The sequence below is a fragment of the Miscanthus floridulus genome, chromosome 6 (genome assembly GCF_019320115.1).
Source record: "Miscanthus floridulus cultivar M001 chromosome 6, ASM1932011v1, whole genome shotgun sequence".
Taxonomy (NCBI): domain Eukaryota; kingdom Viridiplantae; phylum Streptophyta; class Magnoliopsida; order Poales; family Poaceae; genus Miscanthus; species Miscanthus floridulus.
The window spans coordinates 38,529,326-38,545,223 of NC_089585.1; the positions used below are offsets into that span (position 1 = coordinate 38,529,326).

Genomic DNA, 15,898 nt, shown 5'->3' on the forward strand with positions numbered 1-15,898 from the left:
AGCTTGCAACAGGTGCTGCATGAGGAAGAATACCCTACACAGGAAGCTTCTTTGTGATATGAACTGAAATTCAGATTATTTACTAAACTGAAACTCTAAATGTCTGCTCTCATGAACAACACACTAAACTGCATATTTAACACCAAGTTTTTGAAACTGAGTAACCTGACAGCTGAGGGAGAGAACAGATAGCAGCAACAGCAGCTATCACTGATGAATATTTACTGAAAATAGAAAACTGCAGTTCCTGGACAACACAAAATAACCTGCAGTTCCTGGAGGCAGTACATACCTTTCGATTCTGTAGGCTGCATCTTGGATCTTCCTATGCAATGTCTCTTCTTTCTGTAAACTGCAGTTCCTGGACAACACAAATAACGATGGGCTCATTTTCTCTGTAATATAACCTTACTCTGCTTTCTATTTCATTTCTGACATTGTTGCCTCTATAACCAGCCATGGTAGCAAATACATTGAACCAGCAAAAGGGACATTTCACAAATACGAGGACTGGATGAGAACTGCACCTTTACTGAATGTTGATGTCGACCTGCTTGCTTGCCTACCTGCTGTTGGTGATGCCGACATGCAGCCACAGGTTCCACAGAACTGCTGCTGTGCTACAAACTGTCAATCAGCACTCAGGAAAAAATTGCAGTAAAATTGTCAAATGTCTTGCATTCAGAAAAAAACATTCGCAAGGACACTAGAACATAATGTCATCTCTGCTTTACTTAACAACAGGCAAGAACAGTCATTTAACATGACAGAAGAAATGAGCTGTGGTGAGAGAAAGTTGCATCTCTGGACACAACTGAGTGTTAGGAGTATTTCATTATAACATATTTGTTGCAATCACTTGTACTTTAAATTAGACCACGACAATACTCATAGGCATTTGAACCAACACACAGTATAAAATTTTATATAAGCCATGAGCCCATAGGTACAGAAATATAGAATTCTGGTGATATAGAAATCGTTACTGACCATTCTGCAATAATCCAGGGCGACCGATCATGTGTTCATACACTTCTAGATAGATAGCTTGATACATATCTGCAATCCAGCGAGCTGATATCTGCAAGACAATCTATGTGTCATTATCAATCGAATAAGCTCAAGAAAAAAACAATAGTTAACCCTATCTAGGTAGTAATAATCTCCTCAAAATATAAAACAATATGTGGCAAATTAAATCATCCAGTTCTGCATATAAGAATACGGCTGCACGAACAAATTACTAATTTGTCTTTATCAGTTACTGATTAACATGATTACTAATTTGTTCTCATAGCTCCCTTGCTTTAGCACTTTAGCTATTTTATTACTGCAGTTCCTCTGCATCAACAGCTTGTGACTAAAGGGTGAAGGTAAATCCAAATAGTGTAGCGGATGGACTAGGTAACTATAACTAGAGGGTTAAGCTATACCAAGCCCTGGTTTCAACAATGAAATTTTCTGCATAATGAATTTCAGACATATACGAAACACAAATTAAATCACCTAGTTCCGCATCACAGTAGCTATTGCATATCCACCTGCAGGTGGTGCTCGTTCACCTCTGTGCCGATCTCCTCCCCTGCAAGCCGCGTCCCATCGTTGTCTCGTTGGTCCTCCTCCAGCCGGCCTCCTCAGTGCGCCACCTGCTGTCCTTGGCCTCCTCCGCACCCTGCGTGCCGGCATCCTCTGCGTCGAGGGCCAGCTACGCCGTGCTGAGGTCGGGCGCCGCCCATCGGCCTTCTCCGCGCACCACCGCGAGCAGCATGCCGTTTCAGACCCATCGAGGGCCAGACCCATCGAGGGCTGGGGTTAGGGCGCATCTAGGGTTGAGGCGCTGCTCACTAGCCTCCTCCGCGCGCCGCGCGCCGTGCGCCGTCCTCGACCTTCTCCGTGCCGAGGGCCAAATGTGCCGATCTGGGGTACGGTGACGACTAGTGCAGAGAGGCAGCCAGGAGGGGGAGCGGGCGGCGGCTGGTGGGAGAGGCGTTGGGTGGGTTAGGTTTTGCGGCTCGTTTATATACGCGAACGGGTATTGGGCTTTGGGCTGGATATCACTGTAGCTTATGTGTTGTTAGTATGGATGAAAACGGATGGGACACGGACAGATATCATCAGTATTATATTTATTTTTATATTTTTATCTGGATTTGATTCGAATGCGGATAGGATATGATTGGATTTCGACATCATAAATATGCGATTTGAGTATTCGGATATGAATACGGTACGGATGTTAGATATCCGGACTCGGATACGGACAGATCTCAACCCCTCTAAATGGATTCAGTTTCGAATACGGTCGGAAAATATCCGTACCGTTTTCATCCCTAGTTGTTAGAGATGGGGCATTATTAGGGACGTTATGTGGGATAATCCATCACGGATTAAAGCATTTGTTGTAGTGCAAGCACAATACATCTGGCGGTCCATATGGGAGGATGAGGTTCTCCCTCACCAATGGTGTTAGAGGGTAGATCTCATCTCCCTGTCCCTCACCAACGGTGTTGGAAGACGAATCTCATCTCCTTCTCCCTCACCGACGACACCCAAGACGGATCTTGTAACACCCTAGTGTTAAGCATTGCATTTGACACTTGTATTTCATAAGCATAAGCATCATCCATTCATTCATGAGCATGAGCATATAAAATTTTATTTCATTCTTTATACATTATCACTTGTGATGTTGATTATATATATGCATATGCTTATAATCATGTATGACTAATGTATAAAATGGTTGTAAGGTCATGAAAACACCATAGACACATCTAGGATGGTAAATAGAATAATTTTTGTATTCATGACATGAACCAATTTTGCTTCTAAGTGTTGGTTTACTTTGAAATATCATTTTCATGATGCTAGTTTGACTAAAGTTGAACATTAGTTTAGAGAGCTTGCAAGGCTGTGTGACCTAAATAAAAGTTGTAGTTCTTATCATGGGTAACAAACTTTATTTAAGGGTCATGAGCTGAATTAGTGTCTAACATGGTTAAATAGAGCTCACAAGTATCAACAAAATGTTGTTTTGTGACTTAGATTTTTTCTCTGGGTAGAATGCTGATTTCGGTTTCAAGGTACCTCACTTTAGAGCTTTGTAGTTTGAAAACCATTGCGAATTAGACAAAACTCCTTTAAGCAATCTTGTAGTACTCACGTAGCTCTACAATTTTTATTAAGTTTTTACTAAATCGCCATGGATTAGGAGGACTGATCCCTTTAACTTGCTTCATCAATCGGGTTCAGTGGTGTCTGAACCGGCACCGCGTGCGCGTCGTGGTCAACTGGCGTCAGGGATCGGCCACCACTGGAGGCCGTCCGCTGGTGTCGGGCTCGCACGTTAAGCCGAGGTGGGCAGCAAAACCGCGCAATGCCGTTGCTCTCTCTCACTCGCGCTCACTCTCTCTGCCTCACTCTCGCTCCCGCTCTCGCCACGCTAGAGCAAAACCGAGCGTCATCGCCATTACCGCTGAGCTTCGCCACGCTCGCTCGTTGCCGTCACCGTACCATTGTTCGATTGCTTGCGCGTACCGCTCGACCATCACCTCCTCCACCTTCTCGACCAGTTAGCCGTGCCAATCAAGCCAAGGTAAATGCCTAAGGGCGAGTTTGCCATAGCCACGCCATTGCTGGATCATCGCCGAGCTCGCACTCACCATGCCCGTGCTCTGCCGAGCTGTCTCGCTCATGCGTTCCTCTCGTTAGGGTTAGGTTAGAGCTAGGTTTAACTCAAAGCAAGAGCCTAAGGCCGATGCCAGCCTTGTTAGAGCAGAACACTATCATGTCGCCATTGCGCTCACCTCGCTGTGCCGCCATGCACGCGGCCAAGCCTCACCGCTGCTTTATAGTGACTCGATCCGTGCTGTAGAGCTTTGTTAGGGTTAGTAGATATCATAGCCGCGCTCGCCTAGCCATGCCATCGTCGGAGGCGACAAATCCACCACCGCACGTCGCCGCTGAGCCGCCATCACTACCGTCGAGCTAGCTCTGGATGAGCCTCTAGGCCAACCAAGGGCACCAGTAGATGCGCGTGGGAATAGGGAACACAATGGTGGTGACCTCGTCGCCGGTGACCTCGCCGTCGGCGAGTTCTTGCCGGTCAAAGCGTGGCCCTGCCTCAGTCTCACTAACGTGTGAGGTCGGTTGACTTCTAGGGCCCACGCGCCAATCACAACGAGGTGTATGGACGGGTGTACCTAGCAACAGACCCCGAGTGAATTTGATTTTCTTTATTTGTTTTCATAGATTTTGTAGCAAACTTGCAAAAATTATATCTTGAGCTAGGAGTATCAAAATGGGGTGAACCAAATTTTGTTGGATTCATCTTAAAGTGTACTATTTGATAAAAATATAAAATATACTATTTAGCATATTTTTCTAGGAGAATTAAATTGAGCAAGATAAGTTCTTTTAAAATAGTTTCTATCTTGTAAATTGTATAACTTGAGCTAGGAAGGTGATAAAACTATGATTCTAATTTTGTTGGTCTTGTGTTGACATGCTCTAGCTAGGAAAAATAATAAACCTATAGTGGACATACTTGTAGTATGGTCTTCTTATTTAATCTTAATTAATTGCTAGTTTCTAGTGAAATTAAATGGGGGCAAAAATACATAACATATGATCATACAATTTTTTGCATAGTATTATCATGCTCGGAAAAAGTAAGAAAATATTAAATCTATTGCTCGACACTTTTTACTATGCTAAACTATTTTTGCTAAAATAAGCATATGTAACTTGTCATTTTTGTAGAGGTAGCTATACTTATCCAAATGGCATAAAATTTGTATAGTAGACTATTAGGGTCATGTGTAGCCTACTGTAAGTTTCTTAGAATTTATTGAGCACTAAAAATATTTAATCTATAAATCACCTTATTATCTAAGGAAATTAATAAATAAATATAAATAAATTAGTTAGGTTTAACCACGATGTTTTCTGTGGTGTGTGTGATGCATATAATCTGTTGATACTGTTAGTGAGGCTTAGAAGTATTTGTTTATAGGAAAATAGTTAATTATTGCTTTATAATTCAACTAGAAGGCTGTATGTATAGTTTTTGTTGTGGTGATGATTTCATGATGACAATGATCTTTTCTGTAAAACTTGTTAATAACAAAGTTGTAGATAACTTATTTATCTACTAGGTATTAAATTTTCATAGTCATATGTCTTATGGTTTAAGAATTATGGCTATTAGAAGTCTGCTGTCAGAAATGCTGGCTTTCTGGATAGATCTAAAAGATTGAATTGTTTGACCTAGATAACTGTTGAATCACATTAAGATGATTAAAAGAAAGTTGTAGGCAATTTTATAAAATTTTCAGAATGTCCACAAGCATATTATTTTGATGTATAAAACTCTAGTTATGGTCAAAACAAGTGGCTGATGTCTTGCAGCCTAGAAAATGTTTAAATGTGCTTGTTTAATTACTAGAAAGAAGATATGCACCTGCTCAGTAAAAGAAGTTAATCTTGTTGTCACCCTAATACTTTGTTGTTAAGAACACTTATGATTATGCATTTTATCATATCATATCATCCATGTCATTACCTATGCATCCATGATATCTTATTCATGCTCATGCATATAGGATCGCCCGAAGGAGTAACCCTACTGGAATTCAAAGAAGAGGCGGAGGACAATCAAGGGACACCCCAACTCGTAGCTCCCAAAGGAGAGGAGCCAACGATTGATGAACTTTTAGAGTGCCCTGACCACTGACCCACTTCCTTTCTAAAAGGCAAGCCTTAGAGCATTTTAAGCGTCCTATGTTTTACAAAATATCACTTGAGTCCTTTATGTTTGATGCATTAGGTTATAAGAGTTAAATTAGAAACACTTGATGCATAGAACTACCTTATCTAGATAAATATACCTTTAACCTTGTGTAGGTCTAGGATCAAATATATGCTTAGCCATACTTAGACCGGTAGAAGTCGGGTGATTTCCTATCACCTACGAGATATAGGTGAATACCAGAGCACGGTTGGCTATATTTGCTACCATGGAAAAGAACCATAGGGTAATATAACTAGAGGTTGGGCAGAGTCTATGTGTAGGTTGACTTATGTGATTCTGTCTGTGTCGATTAAGGACCACATCGTTGGAGGCCCTCTTATCATTTTGAACGCATGCCTCTCACTTAGCTGGCCGGATAACTTATTCCGATCACAAAGCTGAGTAGCTCAACTTAGGTCAGGCCTCATTCTGTCAAAGTGTACACTCTGGATGGTAGTAAGGATGTGTGGGGAGCTAGGCGTGAGTCCTAGGGTAGGGTAGTCCTGATCGTCCTGGTAGCTAGTTGTCCCTAGTTATGCGGCGCTGATTAAACCCATGAAATGTGGAACTAAGTTATACCAAAGATGACCTAAGGCTACCGTGGCTGGTAGAACTGGGTTTGTGTTAGGAATAACTGCCCAACTGGTTGCAATCGATTTAAATCGCCGTCTCTCCTAGATAGTGAGAAACTTGGTAGAGCCCCTTCATCATAGTAATTGAACTATGGAATGTGATGGTTATGATGAACATGGAAAATATTACATCGGCTATGGTTACTATTGCATGCTACTAAATGACATACCACATGTTCGGCATAGGTTAGTTGCTAATCTAGAGATGAATTGCTATAATCAACTTGGTTACCGAATTACAAAATGTATAGCTCAACTAGTGACATTTATGCAAAATGTTGTCAAGCTAGCTCTACTTATAAAGCCTTGCATGATCCTTGGAGTCACTTTATTTTTGGTTTATGATGGGTAAGTCTAGTGGAGTACCTTCTCATACTCAGAGTTTATTTCTCACTTATTGCAGATAGTACAGTCTATCATGGCTACTGTAAGAACTGCTTCTATCCCGCTGTGGACGAGGAGTAGGGCCCTAGGCAAGGCGTCTCTCGTTAATCCCTCTATTAGGCTTTTGTGGTTGTGATCCTGAGCTAGCATAGTATTTGAACAATGATGTGAGATGTTGGTTTCAAACTTTAATTACTTCCGCTACTATTTTACCTGAACTTGGTTTGTAATAACTTTTAATCATACTATGATGTATGAAACTATATTTGTAAACTTTATGTAACGTGTGACATGTATGTTGAATCATGTACGATCTTAGTTGTATGTTGGTTGAATCGAGACCCTTTGTGGTACTCGATGGACTACCGGATTTATATGGGCTCAAGTATGATAGTGTGATCGCTTGCGGGCTGCTATTGTACTTGTGCTCTTATAAATTGGACGGTTCTGCTATAGCTGGCATCAGAGCAAGATTCAACATTAATTGCCACAATGTGTATTTAAAATAAAGGTTTTTATGTTTCCAAAACTAGTTTTGGCAACTGATATATATAGGTATTTTAACCTAAAGTTTGAATCTAAAGTGCCAGTGATCACTTCCTTTATGCCCAGTTAAGAATTTCAGGTGGGTAATTATGTACTAACTTGGGGGTTTTTATTTTTGTCGTTCATATGGTGTGCTATTGTATGGATGCCATTCACTTGGGTGGTAATGTATTGATCAACTGCCTCTACGCCCAAGGTAAGATGATGAGTGGCATGACCATAAGATGTGAGTGTGCGGTCTAATGGGGAGAGTTAGCTTTGATACTAAAGTATATATATATATATTTCATATATATATATGGAGCTATTTAATTGTGGGTTAGTTTTGATACAACTGTATATGCATATTTATATGTATATATGGGATGTATTTACTTTTGGGTAGCCTTGATACGAAAGTATATATATGGATTTATATATATGGAAGTATTTAGCTTACAACCTAGAGCCCATATTTTTATTTCTACATATATACTTGTGGGGTTGGGCTGAAATGAAATTCTTGTGTAGGTATACTAACAGCAAAATATGTAGCCCGACTAGCTATGTTATATATGAGAGAACGCATGTATGCCATTAGAAGTTTTCATTTTCCTAGGTTTGTGAGGACGTACGGAACGTACATGCATCATGATAAATCATTTATTACCTACTTGCATTGTTCCTCCCCTTATAAGTCTCTTATTCGGTTAGGTAACTCTTTTTCTATTATAACGTTGTTCTCATGAGAGTTGCACCATTTTGTTGGAAATGTTTGGTACCCCTGCCCTACTTTGGAGGGTCTTGCATTTTGTGTGGTATACTGAACCACCCCTCTATTTTTGGAATGAAGAATACCTAGAGGGACAGCCATGGTATGAGGTGCAGCTAACCATACATGGTCGTACCCAAACACTCATATGGTAGGAGTGGAAGGTGGACTCTGAGGGAAAATCTCCTTGGGAGGCTGCCCAAGTAGTGGTTTTTGAGGTGCTGAGTCAGTTATGTCAGCAGCATGGGGATGAGCTTACCGGTAGTGCCGCTGGTACTTTTCCTTGGGTGGATCCATCTACAGCAGTATGGGCACAACACAACTGCAATGCGTTGATCTATGAACGGGATGAGTGGGTAGATAGTTCTAGTCCCGCTATGAGTGCCATGTTCACCATGATGAAGATGTTCTATACTCGTTAGGATACCCAGGACTTCTAGCAGGAGTCCTATACCACATGTAGGGACAAGCTCATGAGAGTCGAAGCTGCACAACGTAAACTGACGAAGCGTGTGTGCAAGCATAAAAAGGTAGCAAGTGAGGCTCATTGGGACTCTGATCAAGCTTACGTAGCGTTGGAAAATCTCCACACTTAGATGGAACAGGTCGATCAGCAAAGAGCTGCCGCCCAAGTGGCAAGAGCTGATGATCAGGTAGTGCTAGTCGGACTCTGGGAGTAGCTAGAGGCCACTCACACCGAAGCGCTCACAACTACATGCCAACGGATCCAAGCAAACAACAGTGCAACCATGGCAGAAGCAGCACGAAACAATGCTGATGCCTTAGCCACATAGCAAAACTGAGTAAAAAGGGACTTGCGCCAGCATCTTGCACATACCCAGAACATGGTGGTTGATCTTTAGCATGAGGTGCATTATCTGAACAACCAATTGCACCCAATCTTTGATGAGAAAGAAGAAGATCCGGAGATGTTAGTTGAAGATGACGGTTGGGAGGAAGAAGAAGTGGATCTAGAGGATGAGGATGATGCTATCTCTGACTTCGACAGTGAGCACGCTGAAGAGTAGGGCCATTTAGTGACTAGTTTGAAGCGCTAGTTGTATCCTTGCTATTTATGTAATGGCCTTGTAGTTTGAACTTTAGTGCTCATGATGTAACTTTGGTGTAATATTGGTACTTTGCATGTTAGTCCGTGATGGGTTGAACTTTGATGAAATTCTAGTTTTGTTTTACTGGTGAAATATGACATGCATGTTAACGCGTTGCAAGTACAATAAGTGATCAAATTGGTGATGTTATGTTGCGAGAATGAATTATTCTGCCTTTGTTTTATTGTATGAATTTAAGATTCTCTCCAGTAAATTCAGTTTGGCATGATTACATAGTTCATCTGTAATCTCTTAACATCATCCAATAATCACTTATGGTTGCAATTTTGTAGATGACTCACACTCACGCTGGAGTAGGCACCAGCCAAGGTGGCAATGATGGTGACTTACCACCACCATCGTCACCGTCTACGAATGAGTATTTTGCATAGTTCCTTGGAAATCAGAGAGCAATGGAGGATACACTGTGCCTCATTGTGCAGAACACTGCTCATGCCTGCCAGCAACATCAAGGGCCAAAACCAAATCAATACAGTACATTCAAGGACTTTCTGGAGACTAAGCCTCCTATCTTTAAAGAGGCAGAAGAACCTCTCTAGGCTGATGAGTGGTTGAACACTATTGAACAGAAGTTCTATCTATTGAGGGTCACCGAAATGATGAAGGCCGAGTATGTATCTCATCAACTATAGGGGCCTATAGGTATCTGGTGGACTCATTATTTGTCTGCCTTACCTGCTGGAGCAAATGTTCCCTAGGAGCAATTCAAGACAACCTTTAGGGGACATCATATACCCTGAGACTGATGCACATGAAAGCCGCCGAGTTCATGAGACTCACTCAAGGGACCAAGACCCTTACCAAGTACATGCATGCCTTCAACAATTTGTCCTGATATGCCCTAGGGTTTGTTGACACAAAAGAAAAGAAGATAGAAAGCTTCAAGAGAGGCCTTGGCACCAAACTAATGAAGACTATGGCCAACTCAAGATGTGCTACATATAATGAGTTTGTCAGCGATGCCTTAACCTAGGAGAATTAAAACAACTTGCACACAACAGCAAAGTGCCACAAAAGAGCAACTAATGTAGGTGCCTTAGGATCATCTCAGTCCAAAGCTCTAGTGACAGTTAGGCCATAGTTCTGTCCTTCAGCACCTAAGTTTAGGCCTCCTCAACAGAAAGCCCAGGCCAGCCAACCTCAGAAGGTGTTTCACAAGCCATTCACCATTGCCCTGCCCAAGGGTAACGTAGGGCAAGGAAGCTCAGTAGGGCCAAGAAGTAACCAGCCGTGCTTCAATTGCAAACAGACATGTCACTGGTCCAAGGAGTGCCCCCATCTCAAGAAGGGTGGAAATCAAAACTAGGGTAATTAGAAGTAGGTCAATCCTAAGGCATGTCCTAGATACGTGCACTATAAGGGAAGCTATTACCGCTGGTATGTTTCTTGTTAACAAATATCCCGCCATTGTTTTATTTAATTCTGGAGCTTCTCATTCATTTATGAGCTAAACATTTGCATCTAAGCATGATTAGAAGATAATTGAGGTTGATTAGGGTGGTTATAGTATAAGTTTAGCTAGGGCTACTATTTCTACAAATCAAATAGTCAGAGATGTGCTCATCTCCATACAAGAGAGGGAGTACACTATGGATCTGATAGTATTGCTAGGATTAGCCATAGATATGATCTTGGGCATGAAATGGATGAGTGGACACAGGGTTCTCATCAACATGTCCACTCGAACCATTATGTTGAGGGAACCTATGGGGGAGGGTGCTTTTCTAGTGCCACTTCCTAGAAGTTTTGATCTTCAAAACTTTTCTCGTGCTATCCAAGTCACTACCCTCTGTGATATTCTAGTAGTTTGTGAATTTTTGGATGTATTCCTAGATGAGTTGCCTAGCTTATCGCCTGATAGGGATGTGGAATTTAAAATTGAGTTAGTGCCAGGTACAACGCCTATCTCAAGAAGACCCTATAGGATGCCACCCAATGAGTTTGCCAAACTTAAAATTCAACTACAAGAACTTTTAGACAAAGGTCTCATTCGACCTAGTTCGTCTCCATGGGGTTGTCCAACTTTTTTTTGAAGAAGAAGGACAAATCATTGTAGATGTGTGTGGACTATAGGCCGCTCAATGTAGTAACCATAAAGAACAAGTATCCTTTGCCTTGTATTGATATTTTGTTTGATCAACTATCAAGAGCAAAGGTATTCCCTAAGATTGACTTGAGATCAGGCTATCACCAGATCAAGATCAGGCCAGAAGATGTACCTAAGATAATTTTCTCAACTAGGTATGGCTTGTATGAGTATTTGGTAATGTCTTTTGAACTGACAAATGCTCCTGCCTATTTTATGTACCTGATGAATTTATGTTCATGGTCGAGCTTGACAAGTTCGTGGTCATGTTTATCGATGATATCTTGATTTACTCTGAGAATGAGGCACATCATGTAGAGCATCTGAGAGTTGTCTTGTCTAGGCTGAGAGCATAAATCGTATGCAAAGTTTAGCAAGTGTGAATTCTGGCTGAAGAAAGTACCTTTCTTGGGTCATATATTTTCTCAAGATGGAATCTCTGTAGACCCATCTAAAGTACAAGAGGTCATGGATTGGAAGGCCCCGACTTTGGTTCATGAAGTTTAGAGTTTTCTAGGGCTAGTAGGCTATTATCATCGTTTCATTCCTGACTTTTCCAAAATAGCTAAGCCCATGACCAGATTACTTCAGAAGGATGAAAAATTTAATTGGACTCTAGAGTGTGTGGTTGCTTTTCACACTCTGTGAACCTTGCTAATCACTGCTCCTGTTCTAGCATAACCCAACATTGAAAACACTACAAGTTTTTCGGTCTACTGCAACGCCAAAAAAGTGTAGCAAAAGACCCAAAAATGGCAGCCATAGTAATTTTGCTACCAATTTTTTTGGTTAAATGTCGTTGCACTTGTAAGGGTAGCAATAGCATAATGCAAATGGGTTACATTTTAGTTGCGACATACAGCCCCTCTATTGCAACACTTTTGACGCTTTTGCAACACCTGGTGAGTGTTGTAACAAAAGCAATTGCAACCACTATGGGTGTGGTAATAGTATCAATTGCAACGAACTAGGCGTTGCTAGTGATACGTATTGCGACACGCTGGTCGTGTAGCAACACAATGCAAGCGCAACGCAACACAGGTGTTGCAATCGTGGTTGTTGCTACGCAGAGAAAGCATTGCAATAGAGGTTCTCTATTACCACGTCGCCTAAATGGTTGCTATAGGTGGCTTAGGTTATTGCAACATCTCTTCAGGTTGGTTGCTATAGAGAGGTCATATATTGCCACGTTTCTGAATGGTTGCTATAGATGGCATAGGCTATTGCCACGTTACTTAGGTTGGTTGCTACAGACAGGTCATCTATTGCCACGTTACTAACTATCTGGTTGCTATAGGTAGATTCCTCTATTGCCACCATCATCTTTTTGTAGTTGCAAGAGATAGTTTCTCTATTGCCACGATTATCGTACCTATTGCCATGACTAAATGTGGTTGTTATATGTGCCATCATATATTGCAACGCCAGATTAATATATTAATAATTCATGTTGCGACACTTTGTTTGGTAGCTTAAATTAATAATCGCAAAACGACAAATACATAATGAAGGAAGCATCGACATCCATTAAAACGAAATATAATTTGTTCATACAAAATCTTTAACAAAACACACCGAGTGTCAAACTAAATGAGAACACAAGTAGATAGCTTAACACATAATAATGTGTTAAGCACAGACAACTGTTTGAACTCATTCGAATCAAAAGACTAATGTCTACTGTAGCAGCGAAGGTTCCCTTGATATGTATGTTGGCCATCGTCCCACCATTCGCATGCTCCTTCTCAAACTCAAGATTCCTCCTGAAAAAATCATTGACATGCATTAGTTAAACTGAGACTAGTGGTGGCAAAGCTAATTGAACACTAAAGCAAAACACGAGCTGCAGTACTAGAGTTCTGTGAGCTGCAGTACTATCAACCATGAACTTTGAAGCGTAAAGCAAATATAAACATACATGCAGCTGCCTCCCAAGACATTTTATGAGCACAAACACATCCATATATATTTCTAATCAGCAAGAGGAAACTAAGCCTGGACCATATTTAGGAGCAGAACAAAAGAATAGCTATGTACTTCTCCAAAAGGACTATATGTTCCTTTTTAATGCAAAGAGAGATAAAAGGTTTCACATAGTACCTGTGTATTCTTTTTGGACAATGCAGATCTTTTCCTAGCCGCAGTTTCCTTCAGTTGCTTTGCTGTAGTATAAGCAGCACCCGAATTCGCTGCCAAATTACTTCTAGTCATGCGCCCTCTAGTGAGACGTTCTTCAGCTGCGGAAGAAGGGGGTTGTTGTTCTGGCTGGCTAGTTTCTTGGGTAACCTGAAAATAAATGGTTGGTGGTAAAAATTACACCCCTTGACAAGAATATGACATGCATGTTACACCACTTAATCATAAACTCTCTGATCTGCACACACCGGAAATATGCAGGAGAAATAAACATATGGCTCGCAAAATAAAAGATGACATAAATAAGAACTGAGCTAGAGCCTGGAGAGGCACTTACTAATGCTGTTGTGGTGGACCTGTTAAACAATTGTATTTTGGAGCCCTGCAATAACCATAATCTCCGTATCAATGTCTACACTCTGAGTATAATGAAACAATTGTATATTAATGTGCAAGCTATTGGCTTGAATGTTTGAATCCAAATTAGTACACCATCACAAACATGATCATGACTCCCTGTTAAAAGTGAACTAATGCTTACCTACTGTTACTGGTTACCTGAGATAACAACCAAGCTGCTGATGTGTTGCTGCCCACCTGCTTTTGTTCAACAACTGAAGCTGAAAGCTGCCGCTGGAAATTGGTAACGGAAGGACCTCCCATGCTGCTCTGAACTGTTGAAACCTGCAAGCAAAGAAAAGGTAGGACACATAACTCAAATTATGTGTGTAGTTTTATTTTTGACTTGAGAACTAGTGCTCACTCAGCTAAACAAAAAGAAATACAAAGAACAGGTGAGAACAATTACCTACACATAACAGAAAGTCCATATAAGTGATCAGTAAAAAAACAGATGCTATACGTCTCGAGAATGTGTTCACATGAAAAAGAATATTCTTAACTCAAGCCATGCAGAAAGTCTATACAAGTGATCAGTAAAAGATGTGGGAACGGTCACCTACCCATAACAGATCTTAGTTATCTATTTATTGTTACAATCTACATTTCAAAAGTACAGTTACTGTTTGCAGCAAAGCAACATACCTTGCAGAATGAGTGGAGTTCATCTTCTAGCTGTGCTCTCCTATAGAACAGCCTACTGGTAAGCTCTACCTCTGTCACAGATTTGCAGGTTTAGAACATTCAGGCATTACTAGACTTGTATAAGGCCCCAAATTCAATGGACATAAAACATTAATCATTGTTATGTAAAAAAATACAGAGGATCGGTATTGAAATATCGAGTTATGGGGAAAAGGACTCAACATTATTATTTTTTAACCCACTAACATTCAGCCCATCTATTAAGCAGGTTCTTTTTGTTAGTGAAAGGAGGTCAGAGGCTCCGTGTTTCGCTGTGCGCATGTGGCAAAAACAAAAAAGAAAGAAGAGCAAGAGTAGGATTGTATAGTAGATCGCTGTCGCTCTCGTCCCATCCAGCCCATCCAGAAGCTGAGAAGCACGCAGCTGGTGCTCATCGTCCATCCTAAACTCTGATCCGTCCCATTTCAGAATTCAGAGGCAGAGCTCATGACTTCACTTCACTGCACCTGGATGTTGATGACCTTGCCCCCTGCTGTGAGCTTGGGTATGGTGAGGTAGAGCACACCGTCCCTCACCTCCGCGCCGATCTTATCCATGTCCACGTTCTCGGGCAGCTACACCTGCGTCCTGTACTGGCCGAAGCTTGCTGCCGGCCACGCCTCCTCCTCGTCTCCCTCTTCGTATCCGCCGCTGCTGCTTCTGGCTTCTCGTCACCGCCAACACAGTCCGAAGCTTTGTTTTGGTAGAAATGCTCCTGCCAACTATTACACCAATATTAACAGTGATGTAAAACCATCTCAGTTTTCAAGCATTGTTTATGGGAGTCCCTACAATCTGGTACACAAAGAGCACTCAAAAGGGGAGAAAAAACAGGAGTAAAAAACTGAAAAGAACAGGTTTCAGATTTGCTGATCAGTGAGTAAGGTAGTGTTGAACCCCATTTAGATGGCTTCATCTTCAACTTTGGAGGCAGGTAAGAAAACAGCTTGTTAGCATTCGTATAACTCAGCTCGCCAATTCTGACTCTACCAGTTCAAGGAGTGATGCGACATACTTAAAACCCTGGAAAATAAGGGACCTCCATAGTTTGAAGTATTTTCTCATCCCATTATTGCTTAATTAATATTAAGTAAACATGCATCTTTTGTTAAGATGGAAAGCTCAATGCTCTTGCACTGGATTGATTCAGCAATTTAAACAAAAGGACATAAGTATTATTAATATAGTATATTGCCCGTGCTAACGCTACGGTGGTGTCTAGAAAAAATAAATCAACTGTTGAAAGAAACACAAAACTCACAAACAAATGACATTGTGGTATCTATAGCGAAATAAGTCTCATATTTTTTTTGTAGCTATCAAAATATTTTCCTATTACAAATGTGATCATCAGATCTC

General features: G+C 41.2%; 1 long non-coding RNA gene across 1 annotated transcript; it reads right to left on the minus strand.

The window, feature by feature from the left end:
* Window positions 1–12,826: 12,826 nt before the first annotated feature.
* Window positions 12,827–13,493, minus strand: LOC136458109 (uncharacterized). Its single transcript, XR_010759885.1, has 2 exons — window positions 13,421–13,493; window positions 12,827–13,083 (listed from the first exon to the last, which is right to left on the minus strand). It is a non-coding gene; the product is annotated as an uncharacterized lncRNA (long non-coding RNA).
* Window positions 13,494–15,898: the final 2,405 nt, after the last annotated feature.